Raw genomic sequence first — 18810 nt, forward strand, 5'->3', positions numbered from 1 at the left:
GTTTTTCCAACCACTTTGTCTTGTTTTGTGGAAACAAATCTTCAAGTGACAGCAAAAGCCTATACCTCTGTTCACAGTTATCATGTCTGTCCTAATGATCCAAGAGACAGTTTCACAGCTGATAAGAATTAAAAGTTTTGGTGCAGTGCTTGGCAGGAACACTTGGAAGTGCAGTACCTGCAATTTCAATTTGTGCAAAAATGACTGACACTGCACCAGTGATCTCGCAAATTCTCCAAGGATCAGACAAGTTTCAGCAGTTCTGACAAAAAGAAAAGAACAGGCTAAGAGAATAGAGATGGGTCAGTGTGTTATGATTCTCAAAAGTATTGCCAAATGGAGACAGAGGTGAATTATATTAGACAGAAGTTCAGCTAATATAGATAAAGCAATTTTTTAAAAATTTCATGGAAAGATAAGAGTAATTTTAGAAGACCTTCAGTACAAGAATAACTTCTGAAGATGACTTAATCATGTGTTCTGAATCTGTATTCAAGTGTTGTGGTGAGTGGCAAAAAAAAAAACCAAACAACAATTTAGATTGTAACTGGGTAATGCTTTGATGAAGCTCTTTGCATAACCAGGAGAAGTGTGTAAGTATTCATGCAGTTACATATATGAGTATTTAGATAAGAATATGGGTCTAAAGATTTTTTTAGGGCAAGCCAGACACAGTCACATGTGTATGAGCTTCCACTACTTCTTTGACTAGCATAAACCTTGAGAAATCAAGCTTCCAGTCAGCCAGATTTTACAGCAGTATTTATCTCTGCTGTTCCCAGCTTTACAGTATGGTATTTGAATAGGATCTGATGTATTGTTAATGTCTGTGCACTCAGTCACTGCATGATCCCAGGTTATCTGGGTGTGTCATGAAGTGTGTCATTCATCTGTAGCCTCCAGTTCCTAGCAGGTCAGATAAAGCCAACAGTCTACTCCCATCACTTTTCCTCCTTGTCCTGTTCATAGACTCACAGAATGGTTTGGGTTGGAAGAACCTTTAAAGCTCATGTGCTGCAATCTCCCTGCAATGAGCAGGGACATCGTCAACTAGATGAGGTGGCTCATAGCCCTGTCAAACCTGGCCTTGAATGTTTCCACGGATGGGACATCTACCACCTCTCTGGGCACCCTGGTCCAGTGTCTCAGCACCCTTGTCATAAAAAATGCCATCCTTGTATCTAGTCTGAATGTACCTTCTCTTAGTTTTAAACCATTACTCTTTCTCCTATTGCAACAGGCCTACCAAAAAGTCTGTCCCTATCTTTAAGTCCCCATTAAGCATTGAAAGCCTGCTATAAAGACTCCCAAGATATTTCCAAACTCTTTTCATGTGCAAGATAAAGCCATAAAGTCAGTTGAAGGCACTATATGTCTACTCTTTGATGACCTAAGGCAAAAGCAATTGTCATCTTTCAGGTTTTTATTGATGCAATCAACAATGTCTCTGTTGGAATAAGGTCTACCTGGCATTAGTAGACAGAGTTGGTTGATGAGAAGCAGGGGGGAAAGGCTGAGCAGGACAGAGGGGAGCACCCCAAAGCAGTGTTAAGTCATATTTTCTGCAGGTGATAAAGCTCTGTTTTTGATCTATGTATTAGGTTTCTTTTGTAAACAAACACAGTTTGACTCTCCAGAGCTATCAGTCAGTCAATCTCTTTCTCCTCTACTAAACTCATTAAAAGTATTTTATTTAAAACCATAAAGTGAAGGCCTGCAGAATAAATGGTAAGCTACTCATAGCTCATGAAATTTGATTGTCTCTGAGTGTAAATTACTTGAGGGCTGGTATATGTACTATGCATAATACTGGAGGTATCTACTAGGCTAGGAAAATGAACCTGTGAAAATATAATAGTTATACAAATTTATACAGTTCCAGCTATTCAAAAGTGGCCCATTTTATAGCAGTAAATTGTAGCAGATTAATGTAATTGCCTTAAAGTTATATACCCTGGAAAGTTTCTGATTACCCATTACTTCTCTTTCAGTGTTAAAATACAAATTGTTGATTTCTGTAGGGATAAAAAGGACTGTATATTGTTTTATAGATGGCTTTGCCATTTGATGTATGTTTGCATGCATGTGAAAGGCCTATAAATGATTCATTGCCTGAGAGCATCATAAGTGAAGAGTTCAGGAACGTGGCATAATGACAGGATTAGACGTTGAGCTGTTTCCTGGCAGCAAAAGGCATAGAAACCACATCCTCCCCCCACATCAAAGAAACCAGAGCAGCATTACAGCATCTGGGCCAAAGAGCAGCAATTTTTGTGCAGACTTATTGTTTGCAAGAAGGAAGGTGCCTTTAAGACAAGCTCTAAATGATTTTTCTGGGTGTCATTGGTTGAAATAAAATAATACTCATTAAAAACAGGCCTTGAAATGTTTCTAAAAGAAAAATATAATGGAAACCATTTGATCACTTTGAAGACTCAATTACCTGAAGTGAATCCCTGAGTAATGGGATTCTCTGAGCTGCAGAATTATCTTTAGCAAAATGATTGGGGAAGGAATGGAACATGGATTTGACTTAGTTTTACAAGCAACCTAGAAGTAGAATCTTTCAAGAGATCTTCTGCTGATTATCTTTTGCAATACAATAATGGAAAAAAATTCAGGTAACCTGAAAAATAGCACATTTAGACCCAATAAAGGGATTATCACCTCCCCATTTCTATAGACCATAAGAGAGCTGGTATAACACATTGCCAGAAGGTGCTTCTGTGAACTTTGTAGAATTTGACACGATTGTGCAAAATAACAGCACTGACAGTTCCTGAAGTCCTTGTTCTGAAAGGATGGGAACTGAGGGCTGTGGCATAAACCAATACTTGGGCAATTTAAGGAAGACTTTGCCTGAAGGCATGCAATTTCTGAAGCTGTCAGGGCTTAGCCTTACATTTGTTTTCTTTACTTCTATCCTGTCGGTGAATATTTGATACTTGACTGTGATCGGTTGTAAAGCACAAGACTTGCTGGATTTCTCTCCTGATCCAGTTTGACAGAGCCTATACAAGTCAACATATTTTACTCATGTCTTTGGGGAAAAATGAGAAGTCAATCATGAACCAAGTATAAACACTGAGATATGCAAGAGCATTTGTAAATAATAATAATAATAATAATAATAATAATGCTATCAACAGAAATATGATTTCTTCCCACTTGCATATGAATCATAGGAACCTACTTGGTAACACTTGTGGCTGTGTAACAGACTGAAGGAAACAATAAAATAAAAAATCTGCCTTGGTAACAAAATGTCAAACTACTTAAAAAATGAACCCATAAATGTTGAAGTAATTTGTCACTGTCAAAAGACAGCTAAATATTTCCTTTTTAGCTATTGTTTGACATTGCTGCTAATGTTTAAATTTACCAAGCTGAGGAAGAGATCAGAAATAGTGTTGTCAATGTTTTATTTTTTATCTCCATTTGCAAAGACAAAGCTAATTAACCAGCATGCAGCAACTGCTCTGATTATAGACATCTCCACAGTGAATTCTGGGCAAAGCTCTCAAACAAATAGATCAGGGTGGGCACGGATGGCGCCACATCTCTTCTCTCCTATGAGATGCTGTGTGATCAAGAACCAAAATGACCCACTAGGAACCTGTTTTCAGATAGTACCTATTGTAAAAGAAGCCAAGCCTGAGGGAACAGAATGCCAGGTTTCAAAGTGTCCATCTGCAGTAGTAGCTTGGAAATCAAATGGTGCAATTTATAAGCATCCTGTTTATAGGCAGGATTAACAACATATCACAAATCCCAAGGGGCTCATGTCCCTATACCCTTTTTATTAAAATAATTTACAAGTCTTCTTGGTGGCACCATGCTATGTTGCAAGACTGTAGATATATGTTCCCCACATCTAATACCAGTGAGCGTTGATTAAAACAAAGGGTCAGGACATCAGATTGATGGGGAATATAGACAAATATACATTTTTTTTTTGTGTGTGTGTGTCTGGCCTCTTTGAATTCTAGGTTTCTCAAGAAAAACAAATACATCCTATTTTATACAGCATTTATATGATGCACGAATAATGGTCCTACATTGTGCTTGTGGCAGCATCAAACTCATAAAGGCCTTTTTGACAAAATACAAACAGGAAATGAGGAAATTCATCACCTCATTTAAGTGGGACTTGATTTTTTATCATCCCTTGAATATCCTTCCTGCACTTTTTTTCCTGTCTGGTTCTTTATATATTCTTTTCTTTGGACAGGAGGATCCCTGTCTTTGCCTTTGAGTCTTTCCTTTTTAGCAAATTCTGCTTCTACTTGTAAGTTTTACACCAGTCATGAAAGAAGAGGTACAGAAACAAAATACTACTTAGAGCAGCCAGCAATCCATCTTCTCCCATTTCTCATTACACATATTCCAAAGGAAGATTTAATTCTTATGCCTCCATCTAATTTCTCCTTCTCTATACATGAGGATCCAAGTCCACTTTGTCATCAAATTCCCCACTTGCTAGCTGTAGGTGCTGTTTGTCTCTGCTCAGCTTACAAGTAAGGCTGATCCATAGTCAGTGGGCTGCACCAGTGAGCTCACTTTATAATTCAAATATTTTTCTCTAACTCAAGTTACTGCTGTGCATAACTTGAGCATGATTTGTGTACCTGTAGGGTCATAAGTACCAGAACATCCTGGCTGATATATTTTACTGCCCCTTCAGATTCAAAATAAACAACAATAAACTTAGTCTTCAAGATAAACAAATTTTTCAGGCTGCAATAACACTAAAACCCCATCCTTTATCTTATGACAAGTTGGTGTTCCTGTGTTTGAAGTAAATAATTCTTCCTCAATATATGGACATATTTGTAGCTGAGAACAGTTTTATTTTAAGAGAGTAGCGAGATGTCAAGTGGTTGGGTTTTTTAGGCTTAAAAGTAATAATACTATACTTTAGAAATAGAACTCATCAAACAATTGATCCCTTTGATATTTAATTATAAAACACTTTCTGTGAACGTTTTGGGAAGGTAAAAAAGGAACCAAACTTCAGAAAGCCCGAAATTGAGTAGCAGTGGTACAAGTGCAGTGAGACTGGTGTTATTTCTAAAATCTTAATGGAATGCCAATGATGTAGAGTCAGCCTGGTTCTCCTCTTACATGTTGTAGCCCATTGACATGATATTTTCCTAACAAGAGGGAGATCCCGAATACTGTGGTCAGAGACAGGAGGGAAGTGATGTGAACGCTGAGCTCAGTCCACCACCTCTGTGGGAAACTGTGAAACAGGCATGTGCTATAGTGGGCTGGAATATATTTTCCATGCAAACATCCGCTCTGCATCCTACTGTTTGCTATTCCCCGGGTTGAATAATTGCTATGGCATCCTGTGCTATGTTACATGACTCAGCACATGGTAGTTTATTGAGCTTCATAATGTACAGGTGAGCTTAAGGTATGATTCAATTTGTATTTGTAGCACATTAAGAGGTTTGTTGTAAAAGGTTTTTTATGGTGTTCAAGTGACAAGTCTTGATATGTGAAGTCAGAATAACCAATAACTAAGAAAAATGTCTTTAAAAAAAAGGGGAAAAAATCATTTCACTCTGAACAAGGAAATACTTCTTTCTAAGTTGACTTAACACGTTCCTTTTTTCCCAGTTTGGGCACTGAATTGTAAAATCAATTATCCCTGTGGTTCTTGTCATTTGTGAACAGAGATCCAAGCCTAAAGTCACTTTCTTTCTGGCAGTGACTGCCAGTAAATAACAGAGCCTGGTATTTCTAAATAGGAAGCTATGGTCCTTGTTGTTGCTTTTATTAAATAAAGAGCATTTCATGGTGACCATTTGCTTTGGGTCTGTGCTTCGGAAGGCAACATGAAGAAAAGTAGTTTGGTGCATGCAGTGTGATAGAAATTCACTGTGTTTAATGGCATATTCTGACCAATGCTATGAGAGAAATGGCATCTGCAAGAGAACTGAGTTTAATTTGTTCGTTAGGTCCTAACTGGCCCACGTGCATCGGAAAAATATCTTCAGCTGGCTCTTATGTCAGCCATGGCCATACTCTCCTGCATGGACATGAACACTGTGAGGACAAGATGAGACCTTTACATCCCTCCACACCACTTCCATCTCAGGTCCATTGAGGTCCTAGTTTTTCTCTAAGTTAGAGTATTTCCCAGGCTCACATTAGACCCAAACAAATACATGCTCTGGGACTGGTTGTCAGCTTCTTGGAGTCAGCAGTTACTCTGAGTGAAGAATCCAAATCATGATGTCTGAAACATTTGTCCTGTCTGAGAGAAGAAAATACCTCTTCAAATTCAGGATGCCACAGTTCTGTCTGTTTAAAACTGCATGATTTTTTTTTTTAATAAGTGCTGAGGGGGGAACTTCTTTGTCCATCTCTGAATTGTCTGCATCTGAGCTTCTAGTTTGTTTCCTTCATACACAGTCTGTGGAAAGAAAGGAGCATTTCTGGAGAGTAGTGCATTATGAGGATGGTGAAGAGGAAATTTTTGCAAGGGCCTTGTGATAGGACAAGGGGAAATGGTTTTAAGCTGAAAGAGGGCAGATTTTGACTGAATATTCGAAGAAATTCTTTCCTGTGATGGTGATGAAGCCCTGGCACAGGCTGCTGAGAGAAGTTGTGGATGCCTCAGCTCTGGAAGTGTTCACAGCCAGGTTGGATGGGGCTCTGAGCAACCTGGGATAGTGAAAGGTGTCCCTGCCCATGGTGAGGATTTGGAATTGAATGACCTTTAAGAGCACTTCCAAACCAAACCATTTCATGATTCTATAACATCAACATTTGAAGTAGAGTGGATGAACTGTGTTCCAAAAATGCCTGCTCCTCTTTATCTGCTATGAAGGTATTCCAGGCTGATAAGTTGAGCTGGACATGTTTACAGTCTAAATACAAAAATTTTGCTAGATACTAATCTCACCATTCTTATGTAAGCAAACTGTGACATGTATTAGAGCTTTGATCCTTGACCCTTTTGTAATTAATTGCAAACATTTGTGAACAAAACCATTAATATGCTATAAAGTCCAGGGACACACTTATTTGTTTGTTTAGATATTTAGTTATTTATTCATGTACTTAATATCCGACAGTATATAGCATTGATGTAAAGAGAAAAAACTCCTCTGCCAACTGCTAATCTGTATGATTACACAGCATAAAGCCATTTCCACCCCAACCAGAAGCGCAGCTGAACATATCCTTCCCTGTTGCTAGGTATACAAATTGAATCAAAGCATTTTTGGCATTTTCTGATGACCTGAATGTCAATTCTGATGGCCTAACTGTGTTAATGTCACCGAACAGGATTTCCTTATGTGTGTGTGAGTGTGTACATACAGGTGGAAGAGACAAAAAAATGTTAACAAGTGTCCTTTAAAAACTGACTGGTTTTATACTGCTGCCTGCAGTGATGAGTAATAACAAGGCAGCTCTTCAGCTCGGGGGTCCTTGTTTGATCACAGAAGAAGGAGTGCATTTGCTTTCCTTATCTGTGAATAGGCAGCATGGACTCTCTTTAATAAGGAAAGACAATGTATTAAGACCCTTTCTGATGTCTCTGCTGCTTTATTTTTGTTTAGGAGATCAGAATTTACACTTTAATGGGTATGTATTAATAAATATTTAATTTATAATTGCATATAAAGACCAGCTTTCTTTCTTTCTATCTGCCCCCTTTTTTCTGCATAAACAATTATATTAAGATATTTTTTCCCCATAAAATTGTAATTATTCAGTATTTCTCTATCATCTCTTAGCCCAAGGATATCTCAGTTTGCTTTGTGAATGTTCTCTACGGAGATTTCATAATAACAATAGCAAGATATGGACCAATATGTTTCATTTTTATACTCGTATCTCACAGAGGGAAATTAAAGCATACTCGGGGGTAATAGTGGATGGGGTGACATGAGCCTGACGTTGTCACCAGTGGGGTTTCACAGGGCTCCATCCTCGGCCCAGTTTTCTTCAACATCTTCATAAATGACTTAGACACAGAACTCGAAGAAATACTAAGTTTGCTGACAACACTAAATTGGGAGTAGCTGTGGACTCCCTCAGGGGTAGGGAGGCCCTCAACAAAATAGAGAGATGGGCAATCACCAACAATATAAAGTTTAACAAGGGTGAGTTCCAGATTCTGCACCTGGGGTGGGGCAACCTCAGATGTATGAACAGATTGGGGAATGAGATGCTGGAAAGCAGCGCCGGGAAAGGGACCTGGGGGTCCTGGTCGATGGCAAGTTGAATATGAGTCAGCAGTGCCCTGGTAGCCAGGAGAGCCAACCGTGTCCTGGGGGGATCAGCAAAGCATCACCATCTGAGGGAGGGAGGGGATCGTCCCGCTCTGCTCTGCACTGGGGCGGCCTCACCCTGAATATTGTGACAGCTTTGGGTACCATGATATAAGAAAGATATTAAGCCATTAGAGAGCATCCAAAGAAGGGATATGAAGATTTTGAAGGGTTGTGAAGATGGCGAAGGGCCTTGAGGGGAGTCGCTGAGGGCACTTGGCTTTTGCAGCCCAGAGAAGGGAAGACTGAGGGGAGACCTCATTGCAGGAGAGGAAGAGGAGGGGCAGGTACTGATCTCTTCTCTGTGGTGACCAGTGATAGGACCTGAGGGAATGGCCTGAAGTTGTGTCAGGGAGGTGTAGGTTGGACATTAGGACAAGATTCTTCCCCCAGAGAGTGGTTGGGCACTGGAACAGGCTCCCCAGGGCAGTGGTCACAGCACCAAGCCTGAGAGAGTTCAAGTGTTTGGACAATACTCTCAGGCACAAGGTGATTCTTGGGGTGTCCTGTGCAGGGCCAGGAGTTGGACTCGATAATCCTTGTGGGTCCCTTCAAACTCAGCATGTCCCATGATTCTATGATCTATGATTCATACAACTTTTCTTGTGCCAGATGATTCAGTGCTCATCTTGGAAGAAGTATGCCTCCTGTCAAACACTGTTCTGACTTTCATGAGACGTTTTCCCCTGTGCTTAATTTACTGCTAAAGCAATGTTTTTACGGCTTTAATTTTCTCTATGGTGATGTATAACCCTAGAGATCAGGTGGAGGAAATGGATTTTTCTCCTTCTTACTTATCATTATCAAAATTGTTCAAAAAACTTCTATAGAATACCCTACATGTGCTTTTACATTAAAAGCCATCAAGATTGTAGGCACTCGTTATGATATATAGAATATAATGTAACCTTAGGTTCAGTTTTAAAAAAAGATGTGGGAAATAGACTTCAGTCTATTCTAAGCTAAGGAGATTTCAGAACTTGGCATCATTTTTATTGAATAGAAATTAAAAAAAATTAGGAAATGTTCCCTAAAATAAAAATCTGGAAAAAAATCTACAAGAAAACAAAACACCTATGCATGAATTAAAGTATTTTGGGATTTTTGCCCTTTAAATTCTACAAAATATTGCAATATGAACATGATCCTAATTTAAAAAAAAATCAAGAAAGCCAGAAATTATATTTTAAATGAAAAATCAAAATGCTTTCTTTTTTTCTAAGAGGGTCAGTATGAGATATTTGGATCTTTGTCAGTGGTTTTTCAGATTTTTGTGGTAGAATAACTTAAAGGGAAAATCAGTGTGAACTGTGAAGCATTTTTGTTTACTAGAATTATAGACTGATATTTTTGATGGAATTTTTTCTATCGAATACTTTCTTGGTCACTTCTTCTTCCTCATCCACTTGTAATTAAGAAATCTACAGTCTGTGTTTAGAGCAGTAACTTCTAGTATTGAAACCAAGAGACACAATCATTAGAGCCAACCAGCATAATTCTCTTCTACCTGTCCAGAGGATGCTCTTTTTCAAGCCTCATGTTTCCTATTTTTCATGGGTCTCAAGTCAAATACTTTCTATCTGCTAATTTTGTACAAAGTGTAAATAAATCACTAAACCTGACTGTCAAATATTTTTTCTACAGCATTATAATTCCAGTGGTTTTGGTAAAATAGCTCCAAATTTTAGAGGTAATATAAATGTCAAATTGTTTCTTGTATTTATGAAATACCAACCTATGTTTTCTTACAAAACAGATTTAGTGAGAAGTATAGCATAAAGCATTCCATATATTGTCAATGTTTTTTTAACTATTTTCCTTTACTGATATTTTAGTGTCATTAGTGTAACAGAAATCAAATTTAAATATAATATAATTATTTTATTTTTATTTTAGAGCTTTGGTTAATGAACCATCATATCAAATAGTAGGCCAGTAAATCCCCAAATCTTTGTTCACAAAGCCCAGCCATGATGATGATGAAATCAATACAAACAAAGCCATTTATTAAGTTGATAGATTATGCACTTTCAAGTGCATCCTAGTCTACTATATCTGTTCATCTTAAATGTTTGGTTCCAGGTTTTACTTTGTTTAATGGAAAGCACTTAATTTTTCCAATTTTCCCTAACTGTTTCTCCCATAAACTTGCTGTATTCCTGTTATTGGATATTAAAGGAAAGAGGTTTATAGGAGCTAGCTTGTGTGGTTGTCACCCAACCCTCAAGAAAGTTCTGTGTTCACATATCTGCTTCTGATAGATGGAGAACAGAGAGATGCATTGTTTTGCTGCCAGATAGGATCAAAGTTTGTGTACCATGCCTGCTATATGTAGTCTATGTTTGCTCTGTTAGATAAATATTCATTTTTTTTTCTTGGCTGCCCATTTTTACCACACCTTTAGATATTTCATGACTTTTTCTCTATCTGAAAGAGGGATAAATTCAGCCACCACTTAGAAAATTGTTGGGAGCACTGGCAGAGTGACACATACACAGACAGCATCTTGAACATGCCGTGTTTGCTGAGGAAACAAGGCTGAGAAGAAACAGAATGTCACCACAGAATGGCATCCACAAATTGTGCCACCGTGGACTTCCATGGATTTGAACTATGGTTTATTTTCATATTTGCCAGTAATTTTTCACTGCCTGGCACAGGAATGTAGAAGTTGTTTGTGTTGATGAATGAATTATTGAGGGGGAGTTGTTTTGGTTTGGCATTTTTCCATAGCTTATTGGAGATGTAAATATGCATATTTACACACATATGGAATCATAGAATCATTAAGGTTGGAAAAGACATTTAAAATCCTCAAGTCCAACTGTCAACTCAGCACCACCATCATGTTCACCATTAAACCGTGTCCTCAAGTGCCACATCCACATGCTTTTCGAACACTTTCAGGAATGGTGATTCCACCACTTCCCTGGGCAGCCTGTTCCTATGCCTGACAACCATTTTAGTGGAGAAATCTTTCCTAATAGCCAATCTAAACGTCTACAAAAACTCTATATGTTTACATAGATATTTTTCTATATATACCATATATATTTATAAAAATTTTCTCAGTCAACTCAAAAGCAGAATTTTTCTGGTTTTATTTGTTTGTTTGTTTGTTTTTCCTGATAAAATATTCTGATTGAAATTTGTTAATTTAAAATAATCTGTGTTCTTTTATTCCCTTTGAATTTAATGTAATTTCTGCCATAAGAATGACTCAGAAGACATTCTTTGCCTCTTTGGTTTTCTCTGAGAGTTCAGTTTTGACATATTTACTTGATAACCTCTTTAAGACAAAAACAATTTCTTACAGGCAACAAGTTTCAGCAAATGGAGTAAAAACTTGTCCTTTTCCCACCACTGCTCAAGCTGTAGATTTTACATTTTGCATTCACAACACTGATTTGATTAACAGGGATATATCATATCTCCCTCAACATGTGTAGTCATGCGTGTGCCTTCACATGAAAAGGGAACATCTGTAGGTGTCCATTCTTAGTTTCTCAGCATGAAATAAAACATGGTTAAAGGAGGGAAAGAATTGATGTTCAGGATAAATGAAAAACTAAAATAATTTTAGCCATTTAGTAAATCTATATTTCCTTTCTATCTCTGTGGAGGGTTAGCAGACTTTCTCTTTTTATTGGGGTCTCTGTCTTTACTGCAATATAAGTCATATGAATATTTTAGAAATTATGCTTCTGCAAGACTTTTCAGCTTCTATGATACAAAACATTTTAGCATCACTGTCAAGGGGTATGAATTTAAGTGATAAGTGTGTTATAAATATGAAGTTCAAGTTCATCCTATAGTTCTGGAATAGTAGGGTGTCAGGGTTCTGTCTGTGTGGACACCCAGTGCATTTAGGTGTTAATTCACTAGTGGTCCAGGAACTCCTCTGTTTATCAGCTGTATAGATGAGATAATGAATCAACCTGAGAGGAGGAGGCAACAACAAATCAGCACTAACCCATTGCTGTAGAACCTTTCTAGGTGGGAATTTTGGTCAGACAACTTGTGTGCTTTGGCACAGTGACAAACACCCTGAGGGTTCCCTGGTGGGAGGTTCCTGAGACAGAAACCAAACACAGATGAGACTCCTGTGGTTGGCCATTGGGAAATATTCCTGCAGAGGTCTTTCTAGAACAGTCTTTCATAAACAGTTGAGATATTAATGAGTCGTTTCATAGGGAATTTAAGATATTCAGGGACAACCGATGATGCATGTGGTGGAGTGGTCATAGAAGACCACAGAGGTTTTTTTTTTTTTTTTTTTTTTTTTTTTTTTTTTTGTTAAAAAAACTTTGCAGATATAAATATTTATGAAATAATTAAAAAGTACAAGAAACTGGCATAATATAAGTTGCATGATGCAACTCCTGGTTCCCTTTCTGGTTTGCTTTTTTTTCCCCCCCATTAATTATAACATAAATTATCTCTCTTTGTCATTTGTGTCCCTACATATGTGAAAGAGTATTCTTCAGCTCACATCCTTCAGTCACACCTCTAATTATCAGAATTTTTTATCATTTAATCCTCTTGCTTTTAGAAAAAAAAAGTGATAATGAGGTGTAAACACTCAATTCTAGCTCAAGCCATAACTATAATTTCATTTCCAACCACCAAATAACAGGAAATCTCCTACCTTAGTGTCCAAAGTAGAGATGAAGAAATTCCTTGATTTTTGAGTTTGCAGCTACAATGAAATTTACATGTTAGAGGATCAAAATGGGCTTGCAGATGAATGGGCAGGTGTTCTGGGCTTAGAAATTGTATTCACCTTGGGATGCTGAGATTTATTCCTCTGTTCCTGGCAGTTCTCTAGATCTCTCACAGAAGTAGGTAAGGTAGGCTAGATCTCTCTACTACTGGAATACTGTTGGAAACTGCAAAACTTGTCTAGTTAGTCTGGAATGGCTTTTTAGTATCCTAAAATTCTTGACAAGCAATTTGAATCTGAATTGTGAAACGTGTTAAGAATTAAATTAAACATAAAGGGTCTCATTTACCAGCTGTTAGTGCTGTTGTTGAACATTGCGTGTACTTAACATAGCTTATGAAATTGCTTTAATACAAAACAAATACAAGTGACTTACTGTATATTACAAAGAATAAAATCCAGTTGGTGCCTTTTGATACTAGATGGACTCAGTACACTGGAAATGCATATCCACAAATTGTTCTCTGCATTTGAATAATGAATTGGCATGAACCTTATTTAATGAAGATGTTTGCTTTTTGCAAGTAATTTTCCTTTCTCTTCTTATAAAGGAAAAGTACATTTATAAAGCAATACACTCTAATTACAGGAGAAATCCGTTGACTGAAAAAAGCTTTACACGGGAAACCTTTTCATTTAAAAGGCTGATTTATTTAAATGTATTCAGCAGGGATATTGCCCAGAATCTTTAATTTTTTTGGAGTTGTTGATATTGCAGGCTATTTTACTTGGCTGGGTAAATCTAGCAGAACATCTTAGAGGATAGATGGACAAAGGACAGTAACAGTCCAGTGTTGGGGTCTAGCTTTGCACAACATGATCAAATTGAACCAAAACCTTTACATTTCCAGAACAATAGGCAGTTGTTTTCATCTGACATTTGATGAGGTTTTTCTTTATGTGATCATACAGTGGGAGGTCTTCTTACCCATGGCAAGGGGGTTGGAACTAGGTGATCTTTAAGGTCTTTCCAATCCAAATCATTCTATGATTCTATGCTTGATGATGATCATTTCACAGTAAAAAGAGAAATGGAGGAATTAAGCCTATATTCACATGATTTTTCATGAGAAGAGAGCTTAAGATGGAGAGAGTTTATGGCCTTTGGAAGAAGGGGCTGGAAACTCAAGAGGGTGTTGTGAGGTTATACAGGGAGAAAACTAGAACAGTCAAAGCCCAACTAGAATTTAATTTGGCTACTGCTTAAAAGACAATGAAAAATATTCGTATAAATACATTCACAACAAAAGGAGGGCTAAGCAGAATTTCCGTCTTGTATTGGATGAGTTTCCAGGCTGCCTCTTTTTCATCATATCTTGGCTTTCTTGATCTTTTTTGCCTCTGATGATGTTGGCACAGTAGAAGAAATCCTTTTTTGTCAGTACAATTAGCTTCTGTGTTGTCATCCAGCTTTGCTATCAGAGTACCTTTAGGTCTTAAGTATTGAAGTGAAATTTGTCAGGCATTCATGTCCTCCAAAAATTTTCAGAAATAGGAAAGGGCAAAAGCCAGAGATACAGTCTACCATGACAGATAGAGAGGGTCTTGGACTAGGAAATCATGCAGATGCATTTTACAACCAACATAGGAAAATCTGTCTACCTACAGACTAATGGGATTAAAATAACAGTAGACCAAAGGAATTAGCTCAAAAGGTTATGAGAATTTTTACGAAGGAAACCAACGTGTACTTTTATAAGGATCTTACAGGACCAGGGCAGCCATCAGCCTTTGTGCAAGATGGGATTGTCAGCTTCAGAATGAATTTTTTGTTTTAATTGGAGATTTGTTTTAACCCGAAGTAAACAAATATCTGTCCTCCTGATTCAAGAAACCTAGAAAGCTGAGCTGTAGTTGTTTAATGGGTCATAGCCACTGTTTTTCCCGAGTGCTACTTTTACAATAGTGTTTTCCCTTAGAATAGTGTGTGAAATATTTGTTTCTGAACTTGATTTGCTAGTATTGTAGTCTGGATCCCTGTTTCAGGCTATAACCAAGGAAATAGGGGTTTACCTGAATAAATGAACAGAAGATGCAATTAAAATAGAGAGTGGGAAAGGTTTGCAATCTTAAGACCATCCCAAAGGAAGATATTTCTTGACGTTTCTCAGCTTACTGAACAGTGACGGATGAGCTGATTGAGCTGCAGCAGTTTATAAGATGGCATCACCTGACAGATGCCTGCCCTGCTGGGGTCCCTGCAGACGAGGATGCACAGACCTTAGTTCACATTAGTTTAAACCGTCCCTGAGGTGGGTTTAATAATCTCCCTAATGCCCTGCTCTGCATCCTGTATGTGTGTGACAACTTTCAGAAGAAGCAACCCTGTGAGAGCAGTAATGTCTTTAAGTCACCAAAGGACCAGAAATTTGAAGCCTGTCCTCTTTTTTCTGTCACACTCACTTTCTGTCTTGACAAAAAGATTTTTAAATTAGGATGGATGTTCCCATTAAACAAAAGGGTTTCAAAGCCAGTTGCCATTTAATAGAATTTCATCAAAATGCCTCAGCTTAATGATATGGCCTCTTACTCATGCATGGCATGGCCTGGACTGTGCAGTGCTGTTCCTCTCATGCAATGGCATTCTCAAAGCATAGCACCTTTCTTTGGCACAGATGCTCCTCCCAGAGAGCTGGGTCAGGACGACAAAAGAGATCTTGAAGCAATCTTTTCAGGTCTCTATCCAAACGTATACCAACTATGTCTTACTGTAGTTTGAAGAAAGTTTCCATCACAATGGACAGCAATGTCAGAGGAAATCTTACGTGTCCATTGTGGTTGTACTCAGTGCTCCTAATTCTGTGTCTACAGTGTAGAACCTGTGCTCAGTTGTCCTGTGGTTCCTTCATAATTAAGGGGAGAAAGTCACCACAGTTCAGTTGTTTTGAGATGTCAGTTTTGTGATGAAAACAATCATTCCCCAGCAACATGTTTTTATTTATCAGTTCTCCATGTCTCATCAGAGATGGTAGCTCAGAAACAGAGATCTAAGTTTGCCTACATGAGTCCTTTTCTCAGAACCTGGAATTTTCTTATTGATGTTTTTAATGAAGATTTTTGAAAATCTTTTTCCTTACATGTTTTCTCTTGAGGTGGAAGGTATAAAACTGGAACCTTTCGCTGTGATAAGTACACTGATATAGTCTCTATTCAATTAGTGCTTAATATTAGAAGATGGCATTCCTCTAAGGAGGGAGCAGAAAGAACAGCCTGTGTGGACTCAATATGATCCTACTTATGCAGAAAAACAATATTACTTTAGAGGACTGCACCATTTTCTAGCTGTACTTTTTCCATCCTAAAGCATCTCCTTTTGCAGAATGAAAATCTAGACTGTGTTGTACAGAATATGACCAAAATAGTGCAAAGACTCTGCTCTTTCTCTTGATTCCAGAGGATTCTGGATCTCTGAAAAGTTTAATCAGGAGGTAACTTATCTCTGATGGTAAAAAACCAACCTAGTCCCCCATAAATCCTGATTTGTAGGGTTAATCTACAGAAATGTTTGAAAGAGAGCACAAAACAGGTAAATTCCCATTCGTGAGGCTACAAAAGAGAAAGTAAAATTTGAGGTCATTCTCAACAAAAGCAGATACATTTCTCTGATGTAGGCAACAGTGCTGCCAAAAAAAAGCAACCCTGTAAGCAGTTCCAGCAGTTTGAGGGAGACAATCCTTCTCCTGTCCTCAGAAATGGAGAGACATGTCTGTGATCCTGTTCTCCTCAGTACAAGAGATGTATGGTTTTATTGGAGCCAGTCCTGCAAAAGGCACCAACATGTTCAGGGACAGGAGCACACAAGGTACAAGGACATACAAGGACAGGCCAAGAAACCTGGTCTTGTTAAGTCCAGAGAAGAGAAGACTCGGGGTGGGGGGGAAGTTACTGTCATTTGCAACTACCTTGATTAACAAACAAAGAGAAGATGAAGCCACATCTTCTTGATGGTGAATGGGACGAGAGGCTACACACACACAAGGTGAAACCTGGGAAATTCTGAATTCATATCAGAAAAAAAAAAAAAAAAACAAACTGTGAAGATGGTAAAACCCTGGGACACATTGCCAAAGAGGGAGTAGAATTCATCTCTTCAGAGATGTTCAAGACTCAGCAGGACCCAACACTAAGCAGCTTGATCTGATTAGACCTCTTTTAAGTAAGCGGTTGGACGAGGTAATCTCCAAAGGTCCCCACTTAAACTATTCTAAATTTCTACAATAATGACCAAGTTGTGCTGCTAATATAGAATGCCCAATGGACTGGTTTTATTGTTTTGTTTTTCTTCTTCTTTTTTTTAATAGTGTTTCCTTCTATGTTTTGCCACTAAGTAAATTGTTGCAATACTCTCCCTGTGTTTCAATAATTTGAAGTATCTGGTCTCTCAGAATTTTAATCAATTCAGCTAAGGATAAATTTGATAAAGTACCATGAGAGAAGCAGACAAACACTAAAGAACTCAAAACTGAACTAATTGAGTAAGATTTTAAACATCTTTAGTTCACATAATTTTTGAGCCCACCTGCAGGTGCATTTTCCTATTACTTTTTATTTTTAGTTTGCAACTATAGTCTATGCCAAGAAAGGCTGAAAATAGACCTATTAAAATGTAGTCATGCATAACACCATGCTATACCATTGATACAAACTATGAAATTAGCTCACATTCTTCCTTCTGTTCATCAGTGTAGCATTTAAATGCCAGATTAACTTAAACCTAAAAAAAAATCAGCAATGAATTGTAAAAGAGGGCATATTTTTATGACATTGTACATCAATTCACTTCCAATTTTCTATTGTTTCAATAGAAGCATCATTTCTTTATGCTCCCCTTTTCTATAATCTGTGGTGAGAGTAAAAAATATTTATGCTGAGGTTGGAAGTTTTGAAACCTTTGAAAAACAACCGATTCCATAAATTATTATCAACCATCTCTCTGTGGGTCTAGATGAGCAGTTCCCTTTGTGTCTACCACAGAATGCTAATTAACTTCTTGAAGATTTAAGTGAGAAAGCTCAGGAGAACATCCCAGCTCAAGCTAAGAGGTTAGAACTATAGGTTTTAGGCAAGTCAAAAGGAGAAAATTGCAGGACCTGCATCAGTATGTGGTTGGTGAAGCTTCTCTGTTGCTCCTGGAGATGCACAGATATTTGGACTGTCCAAAAAGGCAGTCAACACCTAGCTGTCATGTAAGAATTGTATTCTCACCCCACCAAGTGACAAGCAGTGGTCTAAATTTCAAATTGTTCATGTTTCACAAACCCATGGATTAATAAGTTGTTTTACTTTAAATCTAAACACTACAAATTTCAAATATGAGTAATTTATACAAGAATAAGAATTTTTTGACAGTAGTTAGAACTTCTGATTTATGGTGCCCTAATGCAAACTCATATTATGTTCTAAGGATAAGTGTGTTGTTTGGGAAATGTTTGTGATAACATGCTGTGATCTGTCCAGTTGCATCTTCCCACAAGAGATATACTGATACAGACATTGATCCTGTAGTAAGGAATGGCTCATATTTGTTGACAGGATGGCAATGCCATCTGCATTTTTTTTTTCACTAATACACATAACAAAGCAAACCATTATACCATCAAGCTATAACCTTTGCAGGAGGGGATAAGAGGATATGATGGAATAGGAAAGTGAATGCAACCAACTTCATAGTCCTTTCCACCCCTTCTCCTCTGCCAGAGAGGGTGTGTTATGAGGAGAGACATTGGCTCCACAGTGGGACGTGTGTGATGGACAGAGATAGATTTCTCTGTTGGACTGTTTGCTCTGAGGGTCTTT

At 37.8% G+C, this 18810-nt stretch overlaps 1 protein-coding gene across 2 annotated transcripts in view; it reads left to right on the plus strand.

The window, feature by feature from the left end:
• The window catches only part of FAM135B (family with sequence similarity 135 member B), a 207211-nt gene that overhangs the window by 148706 nt on the left and 39695 nt on the right, over positions 1–18810 (plus strand). The window lies entirely within an intron of this gene.

Source organism: Pseudopipra pipra, chromosome 1, assembly GCF_036250125.1.
Source record: "Pseudopipra pipra isolate bDixPip1 chromosome 1, bDixPip1.hap1, whole genome shotgun sequence".
Taxonomy (NCBI): Eukaryota; Metazoa; Chordata; class Aves; order Passeriformes; family Pipridae; genus Pseudopipra; species Pseudopipra pipra.